General features: G+C 38.4%; 1 protein-coding gene across 1 annotated transcript in view; it reads left to right on the top strand.

Moving 5' to 3' along the window:
• si:dkey-122a22.2 overlaps positions 1-14,524 on the top strand; it is a 48,554-nt gene that overhangs the window by 29,096 nt on the left and 4,934 nt on the right. The gene's annotated exons all lie outside the window — the stretch shown is intronic.

Below are 14,524 nucleotides of genomic sequence, written 5' to 3'. Positions count from 1 at the left end.
GTTACATTTATTTCTGCAAGATTTATGAAATTAATAACATCACTATCTAATTTATTATTATACTGTTAATAATTTTACAACTTTATTCTCGTAATTTATGACTTTATTCTCGTAATTTAATGACTATTCGCGTTGTGACTTTATTCTCATAATTTTAAGCCTTTATTTTCGTAATTTACGACTTAATTCTCATAATTTTATTCTTGTAATGTTACGACTTTAAACTGGTAATTTTAAGACTTTATTCTTGTAATGTTACGACTTTATTCTCGTAATTTTAAGACTTTATTCTCATAATGTTACAACTTTAACAGATCTCCATATTCCAACCATTAATGGTTATCATTTCTATTATTTTGATTAGGAAGTAATGTATTTCAGATATCATTAATACTTATTAAGTCAGGCTGATGAATATCAAAACAGTCACTTGGAATGTGTAAACATTTCTAAGTATATACATTTTTATTCTTACTGGTACTTTTTTTTTTGCATTTTGTAAAATTCCGTTTCAATTCAATTTGCATAAAATATAATTCAGAAAACCTATTATTGCAGTTCAAACTACAAATGGGATTTTGACTTGGAAGAAATCTATTTTGGTGATCTACAGATGGAACAACAGAGAGGAGAGCACTTTTAATAAATGTCAAAATGGCCTGCCATACACGACTACAAATAAACTAAAGCACTAACTCGAGCAGCAACCTTCTCCCTCTTGTTTGCAGCTGTTGCTCTTTTAAACACTTTCTCCAATATTCTTTTTCTAATTCTTCATTAAAATCTCTGGTTCCAGTGGTGTGAAATAGGCACTTCTGTTCCCTGTCGTCATGGTGACTCATCAGCTCATTGCTCCACTGATAATGGCTTCTCATACTTGTTACACATGTGCTCAACTTTGAGTGAACCTACTCAGCGGCCTCTGATCCTGGACAAGCGGATGAAGGAAGCCATCTTTGTGAACATTGAATCCTCCCTGAACAGAAGGGGAGGATCCAGCTCCCATATCTCTACAGCTATGTTCTTGAAGTCATTTTAAAAAGGTTACACCAGCAGTCTGATCATGAAACTAATGGCCAAACATAAAACCTATAGAACACAACCGATTCCAACAACAAAACAGAACGATGGGTTGGTCTTTGATTTGCATCTGACTTGTCATGTCCTTAAAGGTATTGTTCACTCTTCACTTAAAAAAACATACGTGCGAGAGCATGCACGAGCCCATTTCACGCCCTGTTAAAAATGCGCTGTCCTCATAGCTCATAAACGCTTACTGTGTCCACATACAGCGGGGACTTTATAGTGGACTTTATAGCAAATTCAGTTAACTGAATGTTTAGACAGATAATCACAGCTTTTTGCTCGGTTGGTCACTCGTCCTTCACTGCGCGGTGCCTGCGCCATCTTTATTACTCGCCACTGTCTGGCATCGACAGCTTATGGTAACAGCGGGCCGCTGTGACAGCAAATCCCCTAATGCTTCCCGAGGAGAGCTCTCTGTGCAAAGCATTCTGGGATATATCTGCCTCTTCTGAGGCCTTTCTTTTCTTCTCATACACTTCGTAGACACTCCTATAACCCTCGGCCATTTTCAAAGAACCGCGGGGAGAAAGGCGCGCTTCAATAACTGACACTGTAGCTCACCACAGATATACACCTGAAAGTGTGCATGCCAAGGGTGGAACTTTGTGATGAATGTTGGTGGGGACACTCAGGTGGGGGCTGATGGATCTACAGTTACTCGACAGAAACACTTTCATTAGGTTTTTGTATTTTCCAAAAACGAGCTCAAAGAGAACACAAGAGAACTAAAATACACTGATTTTTATATTTATAGATGTTAGAGAGATGCCTTTTACTGCATTACATATATAGGGCCCAAAAACAGTAACGTATAAAAAAGAAAGATAACGAATAAATGCTGATTCTGATGCCAAAATCAATATATCATGCATCCCTAGAAATACAATTTCAATTCCATCCATCCATCCATCCAGAAAAATATAGATATCCTTCATTTTAAATATAAATATAGCATAGCATCTTATTTGAACTTGGAGATATATTTCATTGCATGTCACATATCCCAGTAAATCTGTTTCACCTTTAAATCTGCAGCTCTCCCGACTTCTCTCTGTGCTCTGTTTTAAAAGATTTATTAACCTCTTTACTAATATAATGATGCCAGAAACAAAATTCCCAGGTATATCTTTCTGTTCAATAAGAAAACATGTTATTTTTAAGCTGTAACTGGGAGTCATGGGTCCTCTGAGAAGCCAAGAGTTTTTAATTAGTAAAGAAGAACAAACTATTTTTCTCAAGCTTCTTGCATTATTATACCAACTTGTATAAACTTACAATCTGTTGCCATAGCTGAAAAAGTATGTCTAACAAACAAATTTTCCGGTGGCATCTCTAATTTTTTAACCAACCCATCTCCTAACTTTTACTTAAACATCGAACTAGCTGCAGGTTAATATTCACTGAGTGCTGCTGTGTGTCTCTCCTCCAACCACGAAGCTACTCTCTGTGCAGTGAAATGCGACCGCAAATCAGATGTCTCAAAGCGACATTTTTGAGGATGTCACACCGAGAGGCGGGACACGGGAGCAGCGAGAGAGAGGAAGAAAAACACTGACTCAAAACGCTCTGAACACAGTTGGCTGCACCCAACCTCTGTTACCTTTGGCTAAAGTACATGAGCGAAAAGGGGAAAAAAGTGGAAATAATTGGTGGGGACTGTCCCCATAAGGCCGAAGTTCTTTAGAAAGACAGCTAATGGGACGAGCACGTAGGACGACCTTATGTAAACATATCCCCTCGTGCACGCTCTATTTAAAAGTTGCTGCTTTAAAAAAAATAAAAAAATAAATAAAAGTTGCTGCTTGTATCGCTCATACAAGCTAACTTTCCAAAAGAAGATTTGCAATTTTCCCACTATGTCAGACTCACCACCGGTAAGGGAAAATGGGGACGAGCACGTAGGGCGGCCTTACGTAAACATATCACCAGAATGATTGACAGTTAGGAGGACCACTCATTTAGATGATCCACCTGGAAATAATAGATCTTCCTCTATACCTTTAAGAGGATGGAGCTCCATGCTGCTAAAAGCATCAGAGTGTGTAGAGGCGTCAAAATGGTTTCAGTAAAACTGGGTGAAAGTCTGGTTTCCTTTGATTTAAGCTTATTTTTTGTTTGCCATGAGCTGAATGACTGAGAATTTACCCAGGCAGATTCATCCTACCACCCTGTGATTGAACTGTTCTCATTTAATAAGAGAAACAAATTAATACTTTCCTCCTGGTGAACATGTCTGTCCGTCTGTCCACCCACCTACCTAACCAAATGCTGCAATGAAGGCATTTTGTACAATGTATATAGAGGGAAATAAGAAGGTTTTCTTTGTAAGTATGTATATAAATGGTGTTTTATCCCCATATCCCTAAAGTTGCCTGCTGTAAAAACTTTTTTGATCTTTTAAAGTTAAAATAGAAGCAGATCTGGTCTATAAGCTCTATACTGGTCATCAGAAGGGTTGAAATTCTATAATGGGCTCTATGCACAGCTCCACTACTTCCTGAATTTAAGGCAGCTCCTTTGTTTCCTGTCTTTCATTACTGGACGAACTGATTAATCCAGGTGTGTCTGGCCAGTTACTTAGGTCATACACACCTGGATTAATCAGTGCATCCAATCATGAAAGACAGGAAACAAAGGAGCTGCCTTAAATTCAGGAAGTAGTGGAGCTGTGCATAGAGCCTATTGTTGAGACACAGGTGGTGAGAGGGCAGGAGAAATGGCACAGCCATTATAAAAACATTAAATGAAAAAACAATTTACAGTATAATAATGTCAAATGATGATGAAAATTGCTTTTTACAGGTAATCTGATTTAAAAAGAAAGAAAACTATAGAACAAGGCATCAGTCTGTGCTTTCTTCCTCCCCGTCTGCGAATCTGGACACCTGAAAGTAAACCCAGAGGAATCCTATCAGGTGGCGAGCCTCATAGTGTCGGCCCTGCAGCTGGCTGCCTCTTTGACTGAGTTATGAGTCTGGATTAGAAGTGACACCATATAGCCCACACATCCGTCTGCCTCATTAATATGCTCATGAAAACCTGCTCAGAGACACACACACCCTGCCAGGATCACACAAACACCGCTAATGTACGATGAATGTGAGCGGAGCAGTGTGTTACCCTCCTAGTTTGCTGTGCAGCAGACAGACAGGTTGGTGGCTCACCTGGAGTCTGCTTCCCATGACAGCTCGCATACGACAGCTGCTGTCACTGACGACTCACAACTGCTACTATCTGTGAAACCAATAGATAGAAATAATAGTGAATATATTTCACTGCTGATTGTGGTTTGATTTGTTTATTTCTGAGTCCTCCCCCTCCGTCTGCTCACACCTCCTCTTGTTTCTGCTCAATAATCCTGTGGTGCACTGCCCTAAACCCCTCCAGGGTTCGTCCACTGATGGTGGGATGCAAAGAGGTTATGAAAAGATGTGTGGCTATGCATCTGCTTTAGTTACATTAGATTTATTTTATAAAGGGAAGATCCTCTATTTAAATATCTAGAAAATAGAAATGTCTGATGGGCTTTCTTTATTTTGCTTCAGTAAATCCATAGCTGTCTATGTTTAACAGCCTCCAGCATGTCTTCCTCTCCTGAATCAGCTTCCACCCGATCCTGCCTCCTCATCCTGAGACTCCCAGATGAGTCAGGAAAGCCAATTGATTGTAATTAGAAACCAGTGTAAGCGTAACTTTTGCTCTCTCGCTCTGCTAATGAAGCAGGCCCGCTCCAGCCTCCCTGTGTTTACCCCCGTGTAATCTATGATACTGGTGCCAAGTGGAGAGAGAGAGAGCAGGGAACACCAGGAGTGCTGGGATGGCATCTGCTGTGGTGCAAGAGTGACACCTTGTGTTGACTTACAGTACGACCGTTTGAACCTTTGGAGCCCTGCTCTTCTGAGGATCTTGATTGAATCAGGCTTTATTCTCTCTGAAGTGCAAGCTTTAGCTCTTATTAGTGGCTCTAGTGATTAGGAATCAGATAGAATAATAATTTAATCTGCTGTCATGAAGAGCAATCATCTGAAATCAGAGGGTTGCAAGTTTGATTGCATCTCTCACGGTTTTTACGAGTGATGTTAGCGCAGCTGGGTGAATGTAACTCATAAAAGGAGTTTGAGTTGTCTGTCAGACAATGTTCAGTTATTTTATCATAAATTTTTTCGTCCCAGAACATCAGTAAACTTGAATAAATCTTTAACCCTTTATCCCATTGAGGTCTACACTCACCGGCCACTTTATTAGGTACACCTGTCCAACTGCTCGTTAACACTTAATTTCTAAGCAGCCAATCACATCGCAGCAACTCAGTGCATTTAGGCATGTAGACATAGTCAAGACAATCTCCTGCAGTTCAAACCGAGCATCAGTATGGGGAAGAAAGGTGATTTGAGTGACTTTGAACGTGGCATGATTGTTGGTGCCAGAAGGGCTGGTCTGAGTATTTCAGAAACTGCTGATCTACTGGGATTTTCACGCACAACCATCTCTAGGGTTTACAGAGAATGGTCCGAAAAAGAAAAAACATCCAGTGAGCGGCAGTTCTGTGGGCGGAAATGCCTTGTTGATGCCAGAGGTCAGAGGAGAATGGCCAGACTGGTTCGAGCTGATAGAAGGGCAACAGTGACTCAAATAACCACCCGTTACAACCAAGGTGGGCAGAAGAGCATCTCTGAACGCACAGTACGTCGAACTTTGAGGCAGATGGGCTACAGCAGCAGAAGACCACACCGGGTGCCACTCCTTTCAGCTAAGAACAGGAAACTGAGGCTACAATTTGCACAAGCTCATCGAAATTGGACAATAGAAGATTGGAAAAACGTTGCCTGGTCTGATGAGTCTCGATTTCTGCTGCGACATTCGGATGGTAGGGTCAGAATTTGGCGTCTACAACATGAAAGCATGGATCCATCCTGCCTTGTATCAACGGTTCAGGCTGGTGGTGGTGGTGTCATGGTGTGGGGAATATTTTCTTGGCACTCTTTGGGCCCCTTGGTACCAATTGAGCATTGTTGTAACGCCACAGCCTACCTGAGTATTGTTGCTGACCATGTCCATCCCTTTATGACCACAATGTACCCAACTTCTGATGGCTGCTTTCAGCAGGATAATGCGCCATGTCATAAAGCTGGAATCATCTCAGACTGGTTTCTTGAACATGACAATGAGTTCACTGTACTCAAATGGCCTCCACAGTCACCAGATCTCAATCCAATAGAGCATCTTTGGGATGTGGTGGAACGGGAGATTCGCATCATGGATGTGCAGCCGACAAATCTGCGGCAACTGTGTGATGCCATCATGTCAATATGGACCAAACTCCCTGAGGAATGCTTCCAGCACCTTGTTGAATCTATGCCATGAAGAATTGAGGCAGTTCTGAAGGCAAAAGGGGGTCCAACCCGTTACTAGCATGGGGTACCTAATAAAGTGGCCGGTGAGTGTAAAAGCACAAGATCTATATCCAGCCATTCAGTAAAGATGCTGCTACATGGCTGTACATCTTATTTTGGGATTTGACCAATTAGATGAGCCCTTGAATGATAAATACTGTCAATTAAGTTGAATTTTTTTTTTAAAAGTTAAGAAAAAAGGATAAAAAGCTAATTGAAATGTTAAAAAGTTAATAAGCCTAGTTAACAATTATATTGAGGTTAATAAACTAAAAGATGTATCAGCATTAATGCCTCTAAGATTATGTTGTACCAAAAAAAATGCTTCTTTCATTCTAAGAGTGTTTTTCATGAATTTCCTTATAGAATTGCTCTTGTTATTTTTCTTAATATATTCGGGCAAGTTTGCATTTCTTGTTACTACATTGACATTCATTTTAACCATCAAAATATCCATATTTTCTGAATGTTAAAAAGGTCATAAGGTCTTGTCCTGGATTCTAATAACACTATTGGCTTGAAATTTAGATTTTCAGAGTATTTCACTGATTGCCCTATAAAGGGTTAAAGTCAATCGAGTTTTTTTTATATTGGGAGTGTTTGCCTAGTGGTTAGAGCAGTGCGCTTGTACGTGGTTTGATCCCCATAACCTGTCTCTGGGTCCCAGAGCAAAGACCTCTGCAAAGAACCCTTAGGAATGGGTTAAATGCAGAGAGTGAATTTCTCCATTAAGGGGCAATAAAGGGATTTACACATATTGTGCTGCTTTGCCTCAAAAATGTGATGAGAATTTTAAAATCTGATCCTAAACCAAAAACACTAAACAGGTTAAAGGTTCTTATTTAGGTGAACATGATGTTCTCTTGTCTTTCCAAATTTACAAACATCTCTCAAAGATGTTTTTCATCTCCTGTCTCATTACATTTATGCTCCATAGAAACAGGAGGACATAAAGTGCTTATTTTCATTCTTTATTTTCCTCAAAGGGAAGTTTGCCACCACTGACTGATCAATCATAAGAATTTAAGCCTTTCAAAGCAAATATATGGTGAAATATTGCCTGTAGAAGTACTTTATGAATCCAGTGGTGGATTAAACCAATTAGGGGCCCAAGGCGAAGAAAGACATGGGGTCATGTGAAATAAATAAACAAAACAGATTAATTATACAAATAAAGACTGAATAAAATTGCATTATTTTTTTTCCTTTTTATCGTTTTCTGTCTCTTTTCAACATCTTTATTTCCTTTTTTTTTCTTCCTTCTTCTTTTTCTCTTCATGTCTTTTTCAAAGTGTTTGCAGTTTTAATCTTAGAACCACAAAGCCTGAAATTTTCCTGGAAGTTCAACAGAAGTTGACTCCAGTTTTAGCTACATTTGAGATATATTACAGGATTTTTTGATGTCAATATTCAGCACTTGGTGCATATTGATACTCCATGCAGGTTGTCCTCCAAAAAATTCCCATTGTAACTCCAGACAGTCGGATCTTATGCTGGAAAATGTTTATTTAACCTGAAAGTTAAAGGTCTAGCGCCCCTAGTGGCTAAAGGTTACTCTGCGTTGCTTTTTTATGGAGTGAGAATCTATTTGATTTATAGAAATGAGAAGAATTAAATCCAGAAAGAAAAAAAAACAACTTTAAAATTGTTTTGAGAGAAACTCTATTCAGATTTTATTCTTTCAAAAAAAAAAAAAATGTTTTACCGTTTTTAAGATTTAGTTCTTTTTCAAATTTCTCTGGTTCAGATTGAGTTTTACAAATAGTTTTTTTTTTTTTTTATAAATGTGTTTCACAGATCACATTCTCCTCACTTAAAGCCAAATACAAAGACTCTCTCTTTGACCAAAGGGAATGTTTTAATATCCATGGAAACCTTCCCTTCACCATCCAGAGGGAAGAATTGAAGAGAAAGCAGCAATTTGGAAAAAAACGCAATTCCTAAAACTCAATCTGAAAAAGAGACTTGACAAAAATAATTAGAAACAATAATAAAATATGAAAAAAATTGGTAAATTGAAATATTACAAAATATTTTAAAAATACAATTTGAAAAAACGGTAAAATTCCTCTTGCATCCATTTTTTTTAATGGAATTTTTTCAAAGTGATGATTTTTGGATTATTATTATTTTTTTTTTAAGATTTCCATTTAAAAACCTTCTTTGCTTAAAACAATATTGAAAATTAATTAACTCCATATTTTGGAATAAAAGTTTCATTTTACAAATAGAAACCTTCTTTAAATAACACTGCAGAGAGTGATTGTGGATTATTTTCTCTTTACCATTTTAACATTTCTGAGTAATTCTGCTGTTTGACCTCATTTATCATCTATCATTCAGTTTATCATGAATTATTCTGTGCTTTTGGTAAACTTCCAGTCACATGATCTAGTTATACTTCATAAATACGACGACCATTGCTGTAAAATACTACATCCTTTATTATTTTCTGACGAATAAATAAAAAACCTTTGATGTAATGGCGTGGCGTGGTGTAATAGTCCATGTTTGAACGTTCCACGCTTGTTGTAATAGTTTGTGAACGGCTGTGTAATAGTGGGTGTTTTGTGTGTGAGCATGCTCTCAGGTAACGGAGGCCCTGCATATGGGATGAGATGGTAATGAGCGGCAGCAGGAGGAGGAGGAGGAGGGGAGCCTTATCGCTACGGGGCCAAATTCCGACAGTGAATTGCGTAGTTGTAACAAAAGTAACAGAGCGTCCATTCAGCCTGCACTAATCCAGATGGGAAAGTCAAACAGCAGAAAGTCCACGGCACAAACTCATTTCATCACTTTATTAATTTAGATATTGGCTCCTCGCTCCTGTGGGGAGGAGAGGAAAAAAAAAAAAAAAGAGCCCCTCTGAAATGACCAACATCGGTGAGGCGTTTTGCTCTACATGGTTCCCCCACTTCGGCTCCTCCCGTTATCTGTTTAATTCATCCCACCAATCTTGGCTGTCTTTACCCACTAAATTTCCCTTTGACACGCATGCCTTGCTTCGCATAATCCTCACTCAGGGGCAGAATTAAAAATGGAAAAAAAAAGGGAGAAGGAACGGGACAGGTGGCTGGAGAATCCTTGAAATAATGTTTGAATGCCAGACCTGGGAATGATTTGACTAGATTGGAGCTGGGCTGGCTGATAGGGACACACTTTCCTCACCCCTCTCTCTCTCTCTTTATTTCTTTTTATTTTTTATTTTTGGAACCAAGTGGTAGGAGAAGGGTGACAGGTGGAAAATGTGCAGAGACTGAGATGTCTCTTAAGAGCCGGGTCGAGCAGTCAGCTCCAAATTGTGTTGCCAGAATGACTTCTGAGGAAAACTGTGGAAAGGAAGATGAAAATGTCAAAGCGTCACTCTTCACAATCCTGATATACAAAGTTTTCTCCGTCTAACAAAGACTCTGAATTATTACATCCCGCTTGTTTTTTCTACCCCGTCTTCTACAGCTGTTATTGTCCATAAAGGACTCTTTTTTTTTTTTTCTCTCTACCATGAATAAGGCGGACATGTTATCTTACATAGCTGGGTGTAACAGTCAAATATAGTCTCCACTATTTGTTTGGTCTTTATCAGACCGATCACCGCTGACACGCTTTGTCAGAGCCGTACTGGTATATCTAGCCACAGTTGTTTATGTAGAAACATGTCGTATCAACCACAGGTGGAAGGGGTTATTTTACACATGAAAAGCGCATGTTTATGATAGCGGTTTGATAAGAGCGGAATAAAGGGACAGAAGAAGTGCTGGTTTCAGGAGCATCCGGAGCATGTTGGTGTCAAAAGAAAACAGATCGGGTTGATTAGTGATAAGCAATCAGATGCTAAAGCTGAGGAGTTGAGTTTAAAAAAGGTGCTTTTTAATTTCTACGCCGTCAAAGATCATTTGTGCATGTTCATAAAAGCCTTCTGGTAAATACTCTGCTATAAAACTGTTTAAATCTGTTCAGGAGCGTGAAACACAAAAAACATCCTTAACAATAAAAATTTTAAAAGTAAAAATCAGTAGGTTTTCAGTCTGAATTGATCAAACTCTCAAGTCTTCATACAGGTTATTCAGCCCATCCTTTCTGCAACTTCACTTTATGGAGGTTTGCAAATTCCAACAAAGCAGTTTATCTTACAGCTTTCTGCAGAATCGGTTACTACGTACAAACCTCCAAATATCAGGTTCCCTTCAGATTAGCTCAGGAATAGTGTGTGCAGAGCTTATTTAAAAGGTTTTGCATGTGTGAACTGCTCCATCCAAGCTAGAGATCGACTGATACAGGTTGATCTCTTTATTAACCTTGTTAGACTGATTGAACTAAGAAAACTAGGAAGTTTTACCCAGTTTGATCTCTAATAAGCCCTCACCACACTAGACCACAGCACGCTCTCTCATTACCTAATTAGATCTATTTGAGACCAAACCAGGGATATAGAGTCTGGAGTTGCTCACCCAATGTGCTGAGAATAAATTGCAATATTTATTGAAGTTATTTCCACCAATTTCAGCGATAATATTGACGTCAAAGTGAAATCAAACCAGGGAGAAGTTTCTAACCTTGCTCAGTGAGAAGAAGCCAATCAGACGCCAGGGTTTCTATCTAAGTAGTCTTAGTCCCGCCTCCTTTACTTGTTACTTGGATGTTTGACTATTTAAATTAAAGATATAGAGGAGGATGTTATTTTTCGGGGTGGATCATCTAAATAAGTGGTTCTCCTAATTGTCAATCATTCTGGTGATATATTTACGTAAGGCCGCCCTACGTGCTCGACCCCATTTTCACCTATCGGTGGTGAGTCTGACAAAGTGGGAAAAATTGCAAATCTTCTTTTGGATTGTAAGCATGTATGAGCAATGCAAGCAGAAACTTTTAAACAGAGCGTGCACGAGGAGCAATGGGCTCGTGCACGCTCTCACACGAGTTTAATAGGCGTTCCCACAAGTAATAATCCCAGGGTTATAGCTGGGTACTTTATTGATGAAGTGGAAAACAGGAGCGGAACTCCAACGCGTATCAGGTCAGACCTCGGTACAGAGAACTGTTCAGTGAAACGTGCAGATATTTTTAAGAAATGATCATGAAGACCAGTTTTCTGAGAGATGCTACATTACTGGCTCAAGTAATCATGACCAAATATATAGATAAGATCTCATAATTATTAGAAAAGATCTCATAATTACGAGGTACAGATCTCGCAATTATGAGATAAGCTGTCTGATTTTTTATTTTTTTTTTTGGTGAATGCAATATGCTTCTGTAACAATGAAATACAACAAACAAAAACAATTATCTGAAAATTGCTTTAAATCAGTCATAGCTGTCTTAACGCATGCTGGTCAGATCGTTTGAAAAAGGAGGCAAAGGAGGAAATCAGAAGAAAGCGTCATGTAATTCTATTGGTTAAGCTTTAAAAGGGTTAATAGCATCAGAAGACTGGTTCGTAATGGAGCCTGGGAGGTGAATGAAGACCGACAACAAATGTGAAGTTTTAAATTGAAAATATATAAATTTTCAAAACAAACGTAAAAAATATTAACAGTCAGAAGAGGACAAAATAGAATAAACAATTAGCAATGACAAGTTTAATACTTTCAGTCCTTCACAAGTCCAAAGGGTCCTTAAATTGGGATTCATTGGGGGTTTCATGGGGTTCATTTATAATCATCATCATCAAATTGATCATTCAATTGCTTTCAATTTAGGTTCTGTATACAAAATAAGCCACGGATCCCAAAAAACTGTTCCAAATTAAATAAAACCAACAAAATCATCAGAACTTTGTGATTACCGGTAGTTAATAATTTGGACTGTTATCTAAAACAAGCCCCATAACCCCTTACATTTTAAGGAAAACTCTTTAAGTCAAACATTAAAAATTAGCCAAAATTAGCCAACAATGCTATGAAGTTCCTGGTGGTCACAATAAAAAGCTCACTTAATTAAAACACAATGCCTCCGATGTAAACACTAAAATAAATGAGCTATTGCTGAAATAATATTGTTCCTCGCATATTTTTCCGTTCTACAGAGCAGAAAATACCAGATCCGGCAAAAATAAAATGTTGCAAATAAAGTTGCCATCAGCTCTGGGCAGAGGAGAGCTGCGCCTCAGATGGTCCTATGGTTGTGTATTGCGGAGGAGCTACTGCGCATAAACAACTTTTAACCAAACTCTATGGGCAAAGATGTTTGCGCCCCCAAGGTCGGAAATAGGTCACCAATCTGACGATGAACGAAACAGCTTTATACCTCATTAAAAATGTAATATTTATCTTGCACATCTAAAAAGTATATTTTCAAATATTGTGATTTTGTACGTCTTAATCAAGGTCATTGGGGGAGTGGGACAGCGCCCTCTATTGGCCAGCCGCCTCTCCTTAAGAGCATGAACATGAAATAACTTATTAAATCATTAAAAAAAATTATATTCACTTTTTTAAAATAAAACCATTATATTTATTTGATCCAATGTAATTAATTACGTATTTATGAAGTAAATTCTGTATTTATTTACTGTTTCAGTATCCACTAATCACCCTCCGTAGGTTATGAATACAAAGTAATTATGTATCAAATATATGACTTTTGTTAAAGCTCTGAATTATTGAATTTGATATAATTTGAATTCTATTTTGTTTATTTAAAGGGATATTTAATTATTAATCTTAAAAGTGCATTTTAAAATTGGAATTATAATGTTTTTTTTATATAATGTAGATAAATAAATATTACATCTATTTATTTCAGGTCATATTTATTCATTATAAGGGACATTTTCATTTATGTAGTTGAAGAGCGGTTTCTGTATGGTAGCCTATGTTGCTCTTTATTAGAATTTGAGGTAAAGGGAGCATGTCGATATTTAATAGGAGGGGTCCCGGGATGGACCCTTGGAGAACTCCACATGTCATTTTTAGTGATCTCTGATTACCTACTGATACAAAAAGGTTGCCGTCCTTCATGTAGGATTTAAACCCGTCCAGTGCTGGATCAGAAAGACCGACTCAGTTTTCCAGCCACTGCAATGAAATGCAGCGACCAGCAGTGTGGAATGCTGCACCCAGGTCCAATAAAACCAGCACAGCAGTTTTTCCACTGTCTGCATTTTTACAGATGTCAAAGAACTCATTGTTCAGTAGCTCTCTGTCTTGGACTGAGAACAGAAGCCTGACTGGAAGACAAACATAGTTTATGATAGTCTTACTGTTGAAGGGGAGGTTTGAAATAGGCCTGTAGTTCTGCAGGTTGATAATTGCTGTCATCATGAAGCCTCATTTTTATGATGGCACTTGTTGATCGTTGTTTCTTCAGGTTTTTTCCTCTAAAATCCTACAGATGCAGCGTTTGCAGATGTTCAATAAGAACAATAAGAACTAAATTACAACATTCTGAAAACTTTTCTGTGTTTCTTTATTGGTAAATGTTGAAATGAAACGATTAACTTTAAATCTAATCTTTTTCTCTGTTTTCTTGGGCCACACTTTAAACTATCAACCACCAATCCTCCTCATTCTTCACTGGGCTGTAACTTTAGAAGCAAGATGAGAACCGAAATTGATTTATTAGGTGTTTGAACTGCGAGCATCTGCGATCCAGCGGCGGTCAGATAAGGCAGAGACGAGGATGAGGCTCACAGGACAAGCAGGGCGAAGATCTGCTGCATGTAAAGGCGGACGATGTCGCCAGCTGTCGTGCCACGCTATTGATTGGGCTCCACAGGCTGAGACTAGCCAATTCAGAGCACCAGTGAGCCGAAACCGATTGGGCCTCCTGAGTTACAAAATCATGCAGCTCATCTTCTCTCATCTGCCAAAAAAGGGCAGGGGAGTTTTTATTCCCAGGCAAATTTATTCTCTTAAGAAAGTTTGAAACATGAGCAGAGTTGGTTTTATGAGTGAACTGCTTAGATCGACTTGATTATTTAGATAAGGAAGAACATTCAAACCTTCACGCAATATTTTGCAATAGAAAAATGGTGCATTTATGTTGTTAAAGCTTTCTGTTGACTTTCATTTCTGCTGCAGCTCAATCTGAACAAGCTAACGCTC

This window comes from Cyprinodon tularosa, unplaced genomic scaffold, assembly GCF_016077235.1.
Source record: "Cyprinodon tularosa strain WSP-4 unplaced genomic scaffold, ASM1607723v1 ctg475, whole genome shotgun sequence".
Classification (NCBI taxonomy): domain Eukaryota; kingdom Metazoa; phylum Chordata; class Actinopteri; order Cyprinodontiformes; family Cyprinodontidae; genus Cyprinodon; species Cyprinodon tularosa.
The sequence above is the reverse complement of the archived record's forward strand: the minus strand, read 5'-3'. Positions and strand labels throughout refer to the sequence as shown.